We start from the raw sequence: 15,569 nt of genomic DNA on the forward strand, positions 1-15,569 counted from the left end.
CTGGATAGGGATCCTCTAGTGCATCAAAATTTTTACATGAAATGAACTAGTAAGTTAAAATTAGTGGAGAGGTTAGTTAGACAGTATGCTTGTATTATTCTTTTTAAGATTTTATTTATTATTTATTTGTCACAGAGAGAGAGAGAGATCACAAGTAGGCAGAGACAAGGCAGGGGAGGGAGAGAGCAGACTCTCTGCCAAGCAGAGAGCCTGATGCGGGGCTCGATCCCAGGACCCTGAGATCATGACCTGAGCCAAAGGCAGAAGCTTAACCCACTGAGCCACCCAGGCACCCCAAGTATGCTTTTAATATAAAAAAATTTTTCAGTAGTAATACTACTGTTGCTCACGTTATGTCTTTTCTGGTTTCACCTTATATGTCCTTTGCAAGGAAAGGAACAATTGTGTAATGTGTAAACCGAGTTTACTTTGAAGAGAAGAGGCCTTCTTTTTCTGCACCTGGTATCAAGGAAGTTTCTAGGCAGGACCAAATCTCCTTTATACAGATGGCTGTGGTTAGGTTGAGAAACTGAACAGGGGGCTGACAATTTCATAGTACAGATCTTTCCACTCTTGGGGGATTTCACATATCTGAACCTTACTTCAAAGACTGGGATGACTTACTAGCGAAAATAAGACTAGCACTCAGATTTTCATGCTCAGTCTGGCCATGGAGAAATGTTTGGAAAAGCAGTGTAGCCATCTCTTTTACAATTAACAGAGAAACTCAGATGATGCTAGAGCTGCACCCAACTTCTAAGGGGCTTTCCTTTCCCCTGATTTTATTTTGTCTATAAATTAGGAACATTTCTGATCTACCGTCATGGTGAGCAGAAAAATGGTCAAAGGACTGCAGAGTGAAGCTGCTAGTGCTACCAGGTTTTTATGATAAATACCTATCTTGGGATTTCAATGTTGTTTTCAAAGTTTGTTTGTGTACACTGGTAATTTTCATCAGATCCCTCCAGGCAGCATACTGAGCCTCTAGGCACCTATATTATAATTATACAATTATATATAATTATAGGCACCTATAATTCCCCTAGGGCAGCAGTTCTCAAACATTTTGTGCATCAAAATTATCTTGATATAAAGATATATCTTTATATCAAGCTGGACAGCACCTTTAGAGTTTGTGATTCAGTAGGTCTGGAGTGGGCCCAATAATTACATTTCTACCAAGTTCCCAGAGGATGCTGATGCTGCTAGTCCAAGGACCACACTTCGGAGTCACTGCTCTAGAGAATGCCACAGAGATCTATTTACTTGGTTTATCACTACCATTCGATGAAATCCATTTCAATGGGCCACTAGAGGGAATGAATGCCATAGACACAGCTTTGTCCTCTGGACAAAGAGGATATGGACAAAAACAATGCCTAGATAGACTATTTGGCAAATAAAAGTAGTAGCTCAAAACGAATTTCATTATAAAATATTAAATGCATATCAATACCATGCCCCTAAGGTAATAAGAGAAGACCACAGAATGCAGGTAGGTTAGGAGTCAGGGTGGAGAGGGAAACTTTTAGGCTTCAGACTGTTGAATCTATCAGCTCTTTTTTTTTTTTTTTTTTTTTTTTTTTTTTAGAGATTTTATTTATTTATTTGACAGAGAGAGAGTGAGCACAAGCAGGGAGAGTGGCAGACAGAGGGAGAAGTAGGCTCCCTGCAGAGCCGGGGCAGCCTGATATGGGACTCTATCCCATGACTCAGGGACATGACCCACGCCGAAGGCAGTGGCCCAACCAACTAAGCCACCCAGGCACCCCATCTGTCACCTCTTCAGAATTTCCCTAGCCAGTCCTAGAAAACCATGCTTCTAAAATGAAAGAGAACTGACAATAAGCATATAAACAACATTCTAAAAGGAGCTGAGGAAAATGTGTTTTCTGGGGTTAAGGACTCATCTTTATTTCTCCCTAGTAGGAAATACCCAGTTGATTATGAGAATTACAGAATTAGTGTTATCATCCAATTTTAAAAGAATTTGGATCAAGAAAACTGTTCCACTTTTCTCAAGCTGTAAAAGAAGACTCATTTCTGTTCATTTTTTTCTTTATAAAAATGCTCTTGTATAAAAGTCTCAACATGGTATTCTAAAATCTTTCCAACATATAGGTGCTTCTTAAAGGTATAGTTTCCCAAGGTTCACAAAATTTTCCAGTGCATCGAATCCCATATTTTTTCAGAAACTACTCATGTAATAATGCCTTGGACAACATCGCTGAGAAGTTCAAAGCTCTTCCTATATCTTTATATCTCTTATTCTCAAAATACCTCTGGGAAGATGCAGACAAGCTATTATTAAACCCATTCTACAAACAGAACAACTGACGTTCAGACTGCTTTGTATCACCTAGCGAATTAGTGGGGCAGAGTCAGTTATTACAGACTCATTTTAGAATTTTTGCATCCTGCCTTCATTTTGAAGCCATATGTCATGCACTTTCAGAATGAATATCTTCTCTTCTTGAATACTGGCTTTGTAAAATGCCGGGTGACTGAATTGTAACGACCTCTATCAACTCTTTCTCTAGCTCCTACTGTTCACATGCTCTTGTTAACTCTGCTCTCTGTTTTAACAAACCTCAGTACTTTCCTCATTTCTATAACGATACTATAATGACTTTCTTCTTCTTACAAAAATAATATGTATATATCATAACAATTTAAGAATACATTAAAACTTAAAACACTAAAAATAAAATCACCTCTTAATCCCATCACCCAGAGATATACACCAAGGCCACTTCGTGAACATCATCCATTTATTTTTCTATAAAATTCTTTAAGACAGAAAAGGATTTTTATATTTTACATTAGTAATATATGCCAAACTACTTTCTTCTTTTTTTGTTTTTAAAGATTTATTTATTTATTGCAGGATTGAGTGGGGGAGGAGCAGAAAGAGAGGGAGAGAGAAAATTTAGCAGACTCCACGCTGAGCGTGGAGCTCAATGCAGGGCTCGATCTCATGACCCTGAGATCAGGACCTGAGCCAAGACTGAGAGTCAGAGGCTTAACTGACTGCACCATTCAGGCACCCCTGCTGAACTTTCTTCTATGCTATTAATACTGCTTACAGCTTTTCTTCTGATAAATGTTACTGAAGAATGACAGACATGCAGAAAAGAAACAAACATCAGGTACAGTCTGATGAACATTCACAAGATGAACATCCTTATGTATCAGTCTGAGAGCCAGGAAACAGCAATGCTAGACTAGAATATTGGAAGCCCCTGTGCCTACCTGCAGTCATAAGGCACTCTCAAAGTTCACCACTAATTGTTTTCGCCTCATTTTGTGCTACATATAAATGACATATATAGTCTTCTGTGCCTGGCTTCTTTTGTCCAACACTGTGTTTATTAGATACTCTCATGCACAAACTTATTAATGGCTACATGGTATACTACTGAATGGCTTGCTGTGATTGAATAAAGCACAAAAGTAAAACTATGGTCTTCTATGAGACATTGAAGCTATTTCTAATTTCTCACTGTCATAGGCGATGTTGCTGTGAGCATCCCTATTGGACTGTTCATATTCTCGTATAATCTGTAAGGTAAGTTCCTAGAAATGGAAATGCTGGTTGTAAAGCTAGCCACAATATTAAGACTTTTGATGAGCATTACCAGATAGCCCTGGAGAATAGCGAAAATATATTTCCAACAGTAACATGGGAGAGAGCCTGTGTCCCAGTATCTTCTCCATCACTACACATTACAAATATTCCTTAATCCTTATGGTTTCTGATGGTTTCTGGTCTCAGTCTATTATAGCTATTAATGGCAATATTTCTCAGTTCAAATTCTGACTTATTTCAGAGAGACAAGGAGCAGTTTTTATTTTTTAAAGCTAAGTTATTCTTATAAGATATTCAAATGAATTGGGATTTTGGTTAGTACAATACTCCTCAGTTAATAACTCTGTATTATAGGATTCTTTGAATATATATAGCCTAACTCAGCTAAATAATTCACTTCTCAAAAATGCACTCTTCCAGCATATGAAAGGAAATATAAATACTGTTTCTTTATGTCTATATTTGAATTGCTTTCTAGTCCCTTAAGTCTACAGATTTAGAGTCTAAGTAATAATTATTGCCCCATGCTCTCATAAGTTAAAGTTTTCTTCCCATAAGTCATTTTTAAGAACTTTTTTCTTATTCTAAAATATATGATTGTTTGAAAACACAGATTAAGTCAGAAGAAAATGAAAAGCATCTGTATTCCCTCCACCTCACTGTTAGAATGCCTCATTGTAGTCTTTCTTAAGTACATTTAGAGAACTATTTTTCACACAAAAAAATGCACATGCTCTTTCCTCTTAAGATATCATATCCACCCAATCATCTCTTGACTCAAATAACTTTAATCAATCAGGGTATTACATGCTAATATACATTCTCTCCAGAGTGTTTTATAAACACAAAACTAAAGAAGGTGAGAATTCCTTCCTTAGATACAATTCTTTCTCAATAATTGCTGTGTTGAAAGAGTCCTGGCATCCCAGGACCCAGTGAGAATGTGTTTATTGATGTAATTCTCTAGGTTCTATCTAGCCAGTCCCCTCCCCTTGGTTCGCTCCTAGCACCTCTGACCACCAAAAAGGAAAGGATCAGCTCCTCCTTCTTGACTTTCCTGTACATTTCAGCTTCCAGCCATGAGTCTTGAATGCAGAGATCTGTCATTTTCTTGGATCTTTTTTAAACAGGCTACTTCTGGGAAGTAGTAAAATGGTTATATTTGTTTCCCAGAGTGTCACTATTGTTAAAGCTTCTTTGATAAGCATGCCAGGCTTATCAATTAGAAGTGTTATTTTCATTCATAAAATGTATGAGCTGATGGTACAATGGTTAGTTAACTTAAAAAAATATGTACTTGCTGTATAGAACATACAGTTTTAAATTAAGTTAGTTAGGATTTGGAATGAGCCCAGTATTTTTGTAATAAAATATGTGTGTGCGGTAGGAGGCTCAGGGGAAGCTTATTACTATAGTTTCATGGCAGCATAATTACTTACAGGAATATTACTTTCTAGTTAGCCTATCAGGAACTAGTGTATATTTTTAGTATCCTATTATTATTGCTTGCAACTTGCATACTTGAGCAGGCAATCCAATGAGAGATACCAATCCCCTGATTTAACCCTTTGCCCAGGATAAGAGAAAGCAACAGTCATAAAACTTAGCTTCATCCTGGAAAGGGGAAAATACAGACATATAGATATAAATATAGATACAGACATAGACATATCACCCTGAGAATCAACGGTGATTTATTTACCAAGGCCAGTCAGTGTTCAAGTATCATAAAGAGTAGCAAGCATCATGCATCAGAATATGTGTTTGCAAAGTCTGTTGTCTTCATCCTTTGACAGAGTTAAATCCACAGATCATTAGGTCCAAAACTAAACTTGCCGTGAAAGGTCATTGCTATTTGCCATCAAGCCATCTAACCCCTAGTTTTAGAACAAGTATAAAACCATCTGCTTACCAGGAGGCAGAGGAGCTCAAAATCCATTAACACCATATGTATCAACAGAAGTGTGACTTCAGAGACTCAAATGTTTTCAATTTTTTCCCTCATTATTATCTGCCAGAAACTTAGTTGGAATGCTTTCTCTTTCCTTAAAATGCATTGAATTTCAGTTTAATTATGCAAGACTCCCCTCTTATTAAGTAATTACACACATTTTCTCATCTGTGTGTCTATATTTCAGAAGTAACTGCTTCATTTTGTTGGCAAAAACAGGAAATTAACCAAAAAGGGGGCAATAAGATTTTGTTTTCCGTTTCTCTTCTTTCTCTCGATGGGAACTAACACATCTTCTAATACATCACAAGATAAAGATGCTGACTCAGTCCCTTAAATCATCCCTGGAGTCTACAGCATAGCCCTTAATGAGAGAGAATCTGCTGTACAAGAAGCTGTTTCATTAAATGACCAAAAAAGAACTTTTCCTCCTCCAGAATTGCCCTTAATGAAATAACTGAAGTCTGAAACCAAACCCTCCCATACTTATCCTAAAACACAGGGGAAGGCAAACAACACAAATTCAAAATGATGAAATGGCTATTTAGTTCAAAATTGTACTTTGGAAATCTCCCCAGAAATGGGAGCTTAACCATGATCAGCTTATGGAAGTAAAATGATCGCCACCCGAAAGAAAGATAAATCTAGCAGACCTTCAAAGCACAGGGAAGAAAATGAAGTGGGAACGTTCCAAAGAAAGTTTATAATTCTTGTGCCTAACTGATGCGATGTAGATTGGTCTAGATAATAATGCTGTGCATTTGTGGCTTATAAAACACAAGCATTTTTCTATCAGTCACTCCCTTTGATCCCAACAATAACCCTGAGAACAAGGCAGGAAATAAATTATCTTTCCAAAATTACAGATATAGAATCTGTGGGTCAAGAAAATTCAATGACTTGTCCAAGGTCCTATGTGGTAGGTCAGTGACAAACCTTCTGACTCTGAATGAACCCTGCCCTCCTGCCTTTTTTAATTAACTCACAAAAAAATACTTACCTAAACGTTCTAGAACACTATCGTGCCTCAGCTGTATCACTGGAACAAAAGGAAGGTAAGATCTATTGGAACACATACTCCTTGTAAAATATTAATTCAAGTGGCTAATGTTAGCCTGCTCCATCCAAATCATTCAAAGATGTTTATATCCACATACTAACCCCAGATATTTAAGTTCCTCTCTCTTTCTCTCTCTTTCTCTTTTTTCTTTTTCTTTTTTGTTTTTTGGTAACATTAGTTGATTGAGCTTCCACTGATTTTCCTTTTACCCACTGCCAGAAAAATCCAACAAGAAGAAAATAAACAGGATCCATATATTCTGAAAACTCAAAAATAAAACTGTGACATCATTGATGACCATGAAGCAGCATCACCCTGAGGATTATTGATCAACCAGCTGACTACAAACAGGCTCCCAACTCTCTCCTACCTCCGCGCCCCCCAAATCCCTCCCTCCTTAACATTGCTGGCAGATTACTCCAACTGTAGTTACCTTGTGCAAATCTTCCTTTAGCTGGCAAATAAATAAATAAATAAATAAACTTTTCATACTGATATTCAACATTTCCACAAAATAATACCTACGATTTACTAAATAACTACTGCAGAACAGATATCTCAAAATAATCCCAGGAAATGTATGACTATATCAGTTTTATTTTTATTTTATTAAAGATTTATTTATTTATTAAAGATTTTATTTATTTATTTATTTATTTGAGAGACAGTGCTCGAGAGAGTGAGCACAAGCAGGGGGAAGGGCAGAGGGAGAGGGAGAAGCAGGCTTCCAGTTGAGCAGGGAGCCCAATACGGGGCTCCATCCCAGGACCCTGAGATCATGACCTGAGCAGAAGGCAGACACTTAACCAACTGAGCCTCCCAGGAGTCCCAAGATTTATTTATCTACCTAAGAGAAAGAGAGAGCACGAGGGAGAGGGGCAGAAGGGGAAGGAGAGAGAATCTGAAGCAGACTCTACACTGAGTGTAGAGCCCCATGTGGTGCTCGATCTCACCACCCTGAGATTATGACCCGAATGGAAACCAAGAGTGGCTTAATGAACTGTGCCACCTAGGTGCCCCTATGACCAGATTAATTTTAGAAATGAGGAAACCAAAGCTAAGGGTGGTCACGTAACTTATCCCAGAGTTATCAAATGGTAGCACCAGTGTCCAAACTCAGGCCTGCCTAATTGCCAAGTCCAGTCTTTGCAGGTTTATTCTGACCCCTGGGGTATACATAGCCTATTTTACCATGAGACTACAATGCTAGTCAGGCAAACATTCCTGGCCCCATCACAGTTCTGTGCTATTGTCAAGATAGTTTTTCCACCTGGCATGTTCTCCTCAGTCCCACTATAAGGATGCTTCTAGTTCTTCAGGACTAATCTCAAACATCACCTCTTCCTTGAAGTCTTTGCTGATTCGTATCTCCAGTGGCCTCCCACACATGAAAAATTCTTATTCTTTGAATACTTTTAGGTCTTTTTATAATTCTCATGGCCCTTACCTTATTCTTCTACTGTAGTAATTTTCTTGCCCTCATTAAAATATATCTGGCTTCCTCCCCCACTGGTCAATGTACTCTTTCATCTCCTCAGCTGCAAGGATTTTGGTGTGAGCTATTGAAAGGATGGAGATGCCAGTTATTTTGGTGCATGGGGTGTGATCGTTTTAGATATGTAGAGGTGAAGATGCCCATTGGGTTTAAGTTGGTCCTGTAAAGTTGGTGACTATCAGTCTACAGAGGCTAGGTAAGCCTTGGTCCTGGATGAGTTCTCTTAAAGCAGTGATTCTCAAGCCTGGCTGCACATTAGAATCCCCTGGTAAACTTAAAAATCCCAAGTCTAAGCCCTACTTAGGCCAATTTAACCAGACATATCCAGGGTAGGGTCCAGGCATTAGTATTGTTTTAAAAATTCCCTAGATGGGTGCCTGGGTGGCTCAGTCGGTTAAGCATCTGCCTTCAGCTCACATCATGAACGCTGGGTCCTAGGATTGAGCCAGGCTCCTTGCTCAGCAGGGAGTCTGCTTCTCCCTCTGCCTCTCCACCTTTCTGTGTGCACTCTCTCTCTCTCTCTCCCTCAAGTAAATAAAACCCTTTAATAAAAAATTCCCTGGATTATATTTATCTGGGTTGAATGCAGTCCAAAAAAAGGAATAAATTGCTTCCAAACAGTTTGTATTCAGCACAGCCAGGACCTGACTTAAATGTAGTTCGTTATAATCAGCAGAGAGAATGTTTCTACAGAATTTTCTCATGCACTGAATCTGTCCCACCATGACAAGAACTTATCAGAAAACCAGAGTTGGACTTTGAGTTTCCAAAATCCTTCCATATCATTCCTCCAAATTCCTCATTGCTTAAAAATCTGCAGTTGTGGATTGCTCTATCTAAGATAACAGATAGAACAGAGCAGAGAATACTGACCATCATTCATTCAACAAACATATTTAGCTACTGAGACACGACTGTTAGAGTCAAGAGACTTTAAGATAAGACACGGGCTCCACCTCAAGGCCACTCAGAGTCCAGCCAGGGAAGACAGACTCATAAACAAACACACATAATCAAGTGAGCCATATGGGGGCCTAAAAGTAAAATGGTGGATTTTATTTGGTGTGGCAGTGACCAGTTTAGGCTTCACAGAGGAGCTGAAGCCTGAGCTAAATCTTGAAAGATAAACTGGTTGATATTTGCAAGGGAACAAGAACAGGGCATAGGGACAGGGGCAGGGAAGGTAACCCCAGGACGGAGGGTTGTAATAAGGGAGCCTGGTAGGTTTGGGAAACGGCAAATAATCTGGAGTGCAAAGTGTGAGTACATAGGAGTGGCAGAGAGTTGATTACAGTAATACCTAAGTAGGGAAGGGGATGGACTTTATAAATCATGGTAAAGGCTTTGTACTTGCTTCCTCCCTGTAGACAAAGTCTCACTGCATGGGCAACTCAGAAGCTACTGAATGAAAGTTGCTTAACCAGAATTGGATTTTCTAGCAAACCTTGGACAGATACTTCCTATCTCCTAAACTACCTCTGTAATCTTTAGAAACTAGGTGTGGTCAAATGGAATTTAGCCTTTGCATTTCTAGGTCGATAGGCAATCTCTGGTATAGGAAAATGGGCTTAGCTACTCCAGCACTGGGGTTCCGTTGCTTGTCCCTTTCGGGTCTTTCCCTCCCTCCTCATCCTCCTGGAGTCTCTTTCTCTTGTGAAACAACCACTTGCCCCCGGTGGTCCATTACCACCGGTTTCAGAGAGATGGTGACCTACCTGCAGGGCTCCTGACTTAGGGTGTGACTGAGAACCAGGCCAGCAGAGGATCACTGTGACCACTCCCTGCTCCACCCCTCCAGGGCCAACTAGGGAAAACTGACTCATTTGGTGTATTTGTGATAAACTTTACTGCAGCCCAATGCACCACTACCTGCCGCTCTCAAAAAAAAAAAAAAAAGTTCGTGAGATGTTCCTGTGTGTTAGTATTCAGTTCTCCAGGAAGACGGAGGGGACAGCGAAAAAGGTCTCAATTTTCTCCACCTGTCACTTAGACACTAAAGCTGTGCAGACAGCTCTGAAGAGGAAGGAGAAGCTGCTGAGGGCAGCACTTCGTTGAGATGGAAATCCCAAGCTATTCTGTCAGGTAGTCTTACTATTTAATTCACAAATTCCCTGTCATTCTTGGACCCAAACAAGAACTTCAGACTGCCGCTGACTGTCAATCTACAGAGGCTAGGGAAGCCCTGGTCTGACCTAGGCAAGACCCAGGTCTAAGAACTTCAGACTGCAGCTGCCTTCTGGAAAGAGGGTGAGGCCCTTGCTCTTGAAGGACTGTCTCTACCCTCCTACTGTTCAGAAACACCTGATACACGGGTCTCAGCTTGTTCTGCCACCATCTGGAAGGCAGGAAACTTCTAGTTTTATCCTCGATCCCAGTGCCTGACTTAGTGATCTTGGGAGGCCACTCAACGTCTGGATGCCATAATAGCTTTTTGCACCAGGAGTAATACTCTCTGAAATGCAGGGTAAGCTCAAATGAAGCTTTGGGGGGAAAATAGTTAGAATGCATGTACCTACTGTCATCGACTAATTCCTCTCAAAATTATTCTCTTAATTTTCTTTTGAAAATGAGAAATGGTCTTCTTTGATAACTTTTGAGCATGGACACACCAAAACTGTACAAAATTTAAAAATATTTGTCAATTCCAAATGAAACACTTCTTTAAAAATGGCAACTTTTCAAGAGTTTAAGTATTCACGGCTCTGATCGCTTTCCAAAAGAATAAGGCAAAACAGAATTCTGGGAACACCGAGATCCTGACCAAAAGATTTGAACATCCTCTCTCTATTTCAAACTATAAATGAAGTCATCTGGTAGAATATTCAACTCATATAATAGAAATGGGTGACTATTACCTTCTAGCTCAGAGGTGTGAAGGCTATTAATTCCTGATGAAGACAGATCCCGTTCTGAGATTCCCTTCTTTATCTCTCAGAACACAGAATTGTGTTCCTACAGCCATGCAATTAATCCACTCTTTACTCAGACCAGACTGAGGCTGTTCTTAATGACAAGAAAAAAGGGGTGGAGGGGAACCTGTCAAATAGGATTATTCAGAGGAAAGAAAACTAAGTGGATTCAAAATTGCAACCTGTCATTACCTTCTACAAGTTGTACTGGAAGGACTGAAAAAACAAAATAGTATTTTATCAAAACTATACATCGAAGGAGGAAAAATAATAATGTGTTATTTTAACTGCTATGATTACTTGGTAGCTTAGATGGCTCGATATGAAAGATATTATAGAACACATTAGGGGTATGCATGTGTGTGTCCATGTGCATGTGGGCACATGCACCTGTGAGCTTCCTGACAGCACTAATGGCTCTTTTCACTCTCAGGGGTGAAAGGAGTGACCCCTGGGAACGTCAGATGTTCTCAGTTGAATAACTGATACTTTGTATGTGTCTCCCATTCATTCCTCAACACATTAATAACCATTAGCTGACAAAGGTTCAAATGACTATATAGATTCAAGGCTTTTCTCCTGCTTTATAGTTTAAGAAACTGAAAAAGTTGATTTGTCCTCAGTGTTGTGAAACAACCCTTTCTGTTCTTTTGCCCTCTCACTTACACCCTGAGCCCCAACAGCCCCTCCCCCATAAACACATATATACACACACTGACGTCATTTGAGCGCAGTAATACAGTGTATCATACGTTAAGTCATAGCATGTTATTAGGATCTTAATGCATTACTTTCTTTTGCTCTTTAAAAGAGAAGGAAGAGGAGCGCCTGGGTGGCTCAATTGGTTAAGCATCTGCCTTCAGCTTGGCTCAGACCATGATCTCCAGGACCTGGGCTGGGGGGGGGGGGAGTGTGTCCCTCCTCAGCGGGGAACTGGCTTCCCTCTCTCCCTCTGCCCATGCATCCTCTCTCGGTCTCTCAAATAAATAAAATCTTTTATTTTTTTAATTTTTATTTTATTTATTTTTTTTAAAGATTTTATTTATTTATCAGAGAGAGAGAGGGGAAGAGAGCAAGCACAGGCAGGCAGAATGGCAGGCAGAGGCAGAGGGAGAAGCAGGTTCCCTGCCGAGCAAGGAGCCCAATGCGGGACTTGATCCCAGGACTCTGGGATCATGACCTGAGCTGAAGGCAGCTGCTTAACCAACTGAGCCATCCAGGTGTCCCAATAAATAAAATCTTTAAAAAGAGAGAGAAAGAAGGACTTGACACATATACACTGACCTTTAAAAAGAGAACAACAGGCCCTTTGGCACTTTATGGAAACAGTTCTAGTACCCCACAGCCCCATTACACTTCGTTAAGTGTCTACCCTCTCCTTACAAACAGTGATGACCTTGTTCCCTCAGGCCAACACATGAGTGAACAAAAAGACCAGAAATTAAAGTCATATCTTCGAACTCTTTATTCTGAGCTCTTGCTATCAGACTAATTCATGCACCCTCCTAAATGATAATTACAATTAAAAAAAAAAAACTGAATTACTGAATTATTGTAAAGCAGAGGAAATCCTAAGATCTTCAGTAGGGCCATTCTGGAGTTGTCCTGTAACAAATAGCTTGTTGTACCTGTAATAAATATGAACTCCAGACTGTTGGTGGCATAGCTTGACCCAAACTTATTAGAGTTAGCATTAAAAAGTTCACTCACACGCTTCTTCCTATAAATCTTGCAAATCTAACCTATAGATTAAGCTATTTACATATGGGAGTGAAATGAAGGTCCTGATGATAACTTAATGTCTGACTTTCTCAAGTGTTAAGTGCTGAAGCAGGGGGCAAAAATTAAGCCCCAGAGAAGCTGGGGAAGGTAGAGAGAAGGGAGGGGAAATTTACTATGCAACCCTGAGGGAGAATGCTGCATAAATTTAGTTATCATGGTTTTATAGGAAGAACTAATTCAATCAATTTGGAAATGTAGAATTAGGAGAAATCAAGCAGATCCACAAATCACAACAAAGTAACATACATTTTAATAAGTGGGATGTGGCAGAGCTCCATGCCTCCCACTGCTTTGGTACTGAAATGCCATTTAGGATAGGGTATAATTTCCACAAAAAGCTGAATTAAAGGGATGATGGATGGCCTAGAGAATTCCATAGGGTGCAGAGAGACTTTAATTTTTAGATTGTTCATTTACAGAGTTCAAATCTTTATTTGCTGCTAGTGATTTTCTCACCAAGTAGCCAGCCATGGAAAGACAGGAAAGAGTGGGTCCATTTGAGGAGGGGCTGGGAGGGTAGATCATAGAAGCGTTTATGGTGTGTTAGCAGGCTGCACCAGGGATCTGAGTGACCGGGGACACAGAAAACTGGACATCAAAACTTGATGACCACTAAAGCCTGGCTGTTAAAAGCCCTTCATCCTCCCACTAAGGACTCCAGATTAAAAGGAAAATCTTAGCTGAGAAAAGGAATTCTGACCCCACATACCTATGAGTAGGGGGGTGGGGGAAGGTGTTCCGCTAAAGAAACAGTGAATTCCAATGTTCTGAGGCACCTGATCATTTCAGTCCCTTTTATTATCATTTTCTAAGAAAAAGTGCTCTTAGGAAACCACGTGAGGCTGTGTCGATGAGAGACAGTTCTTGCATCCAGCCCTTTCCTACTAGCAGCACGGTGACACAGTTTGGGGTTATTGTTACCCCAACCTCTCCCAACTATTTGCTCTAATTGATGAGACTCACAGTGTTGTTTACTAATCATGCATATTCATCCATTCATGTATTCACTCCATTTTTCTTCTATTCTTTCATTTGAGAACATCTATACGTATAGTCAGGCACTTCACGTACCTGGTACGTGAAAGAAAAGGAAAAAGTAAAAGTAAAGAGAATGACAGTAAAAGGAAAGAGAATGACAGAGATCCTGTCCACAAAAACGCTCATGTTCACAGACGAAATGCTCGTACCTAATTGTGAGACAATGACATACATTATGATTTTCTACAAATGCAGTGGGCCTCTCTCTTCTCTCTGTCCCCGTGGGTGCATTTAAATATTCATATGTTTTTCTATGGTTGAAAAGGAGAGCCAGAGCTGACATAATGAAACTAGGACTCAAGTCCAGGTACCATCACTTCTCAATCTTGTGACCTTGAGATTCTGGTGGAATGTAGCCTCTAAATCATTCCACTTCTCAGGGGCTCTAGTGTCCTCGTAAGAGCTCACACAGACTGATGGTTTAGTGTGAGCTAGGTCCCATTATGTGTTTTACACGTATTAATTTATAGAACCCTCACAACCAACCTATGAAGAGCTTGCTAACATATCCTCATTTTACATATGAGAAAATCATGGTATCAATAGGCTAAATAATTCACCAAAGATCATACGACGTGATGGGCTTTGAACACTGGCCGCAGCATCTGTGCTCTTAATCAGTACTCTACACAGCCTCTTCAAACAGAGAGCTAACAGTGAGGTTAAAGTTAGAAAATATATGAGAAAAGGTTTTAAAAAATTGAAGCGTCCAAAAGAAAAAGTATAATTGCTGAAGACTTTCAAATCCAGAACTGTGCTGGAGGAAACCAACTAACATCTGTAGTGTCCTGCTTAATCACTCATCAGTCATTTCCCTTCCTTGGATAAAGAGCACCTCTGTTTTCTTTCCTTCACTCTTAGTCTTTCTGTAGTTTAGGAAGGTAGGAATAGTCCCACTCCTGCCTCCATGCACGGGTATACTGAAAGCTCGTTATCCACCCGATCTGGATGAAAAGTAATGGAGAGCTAAAGTCAAAGCCCAACATACCTTCCAAACTCCAGAACCCTGGGAATGCCTAGCCTCAAGAAACACTACAAACAGAACCTCTTGAAGTCTGCCCTGAAACAGCTGCTTAGCCTCAGTTTTCCCATATAGGTCCCAGGTTTCTTTTTCACTGGTGGCCAGGAGTCAACAAAACTATATATATAGTTTTGTATAAGGTCTGTATAAGGCTCTTTACCTATAGGTTGTGTCCAAAAACAAGAAGCATGTGGACATACTTTCAGGTAAATAGGTTTTCCTCTCACCATCCTCAGGCATGACAGGGAGGAAAGGGGGGCTGCTAGCTGCAGTGCATGCCCCACAATCTCGCCAATCCCATAGCCCTTTGAAGTTAAGAGAGAGAGCACTTTCAAGGTCTGTCCAATGAATGAAGATGTGTTGTCAATGGCTGTAGAACCGCAAAGACCAGATCTCCCAAGCTACCCCAAAAGAAGACTGGAATTTTCTTCCAGCCATTGATTCCTTCTAGCGGTCTGTTTTTAGGATTTGATTAGCACTACCCTGCCGTTTGCTCTCCCTGCCCTCTTTCTTTCACTCAGCTCCCTTCCCTTCTTCAGCATACTTCAACTTGAATAACAGACGTTCTGGCAAAGGGCAAGGTTTAAGGGCAACAGTAAGGCGAAGCGTGCAGCCCCAAACAGGGCACTCTGGACTCTAGAAACCGCCACTGTACCAGGTATACTTGTCCCTGAGTGATTACATAACCAGCTGCGACACGAAGGAAGACCCTACTGGCAGACTT

This window comes from Mustela putorius, unplaced genomic scaffold (assembly GCF_011764305.1).
Source record: "Mustela putorius furo isolate JIRA1106 unplaced genomic scaffold, ASM1176430v1.1 tig00003834_pilon_pilon_pilon, whole genome shotgun sequence".
NCBI lineage: Eukaryota > Metazoa > Chordata > Mammalia > Carnivora > Mustelidae > Mustela > Mustela putorius.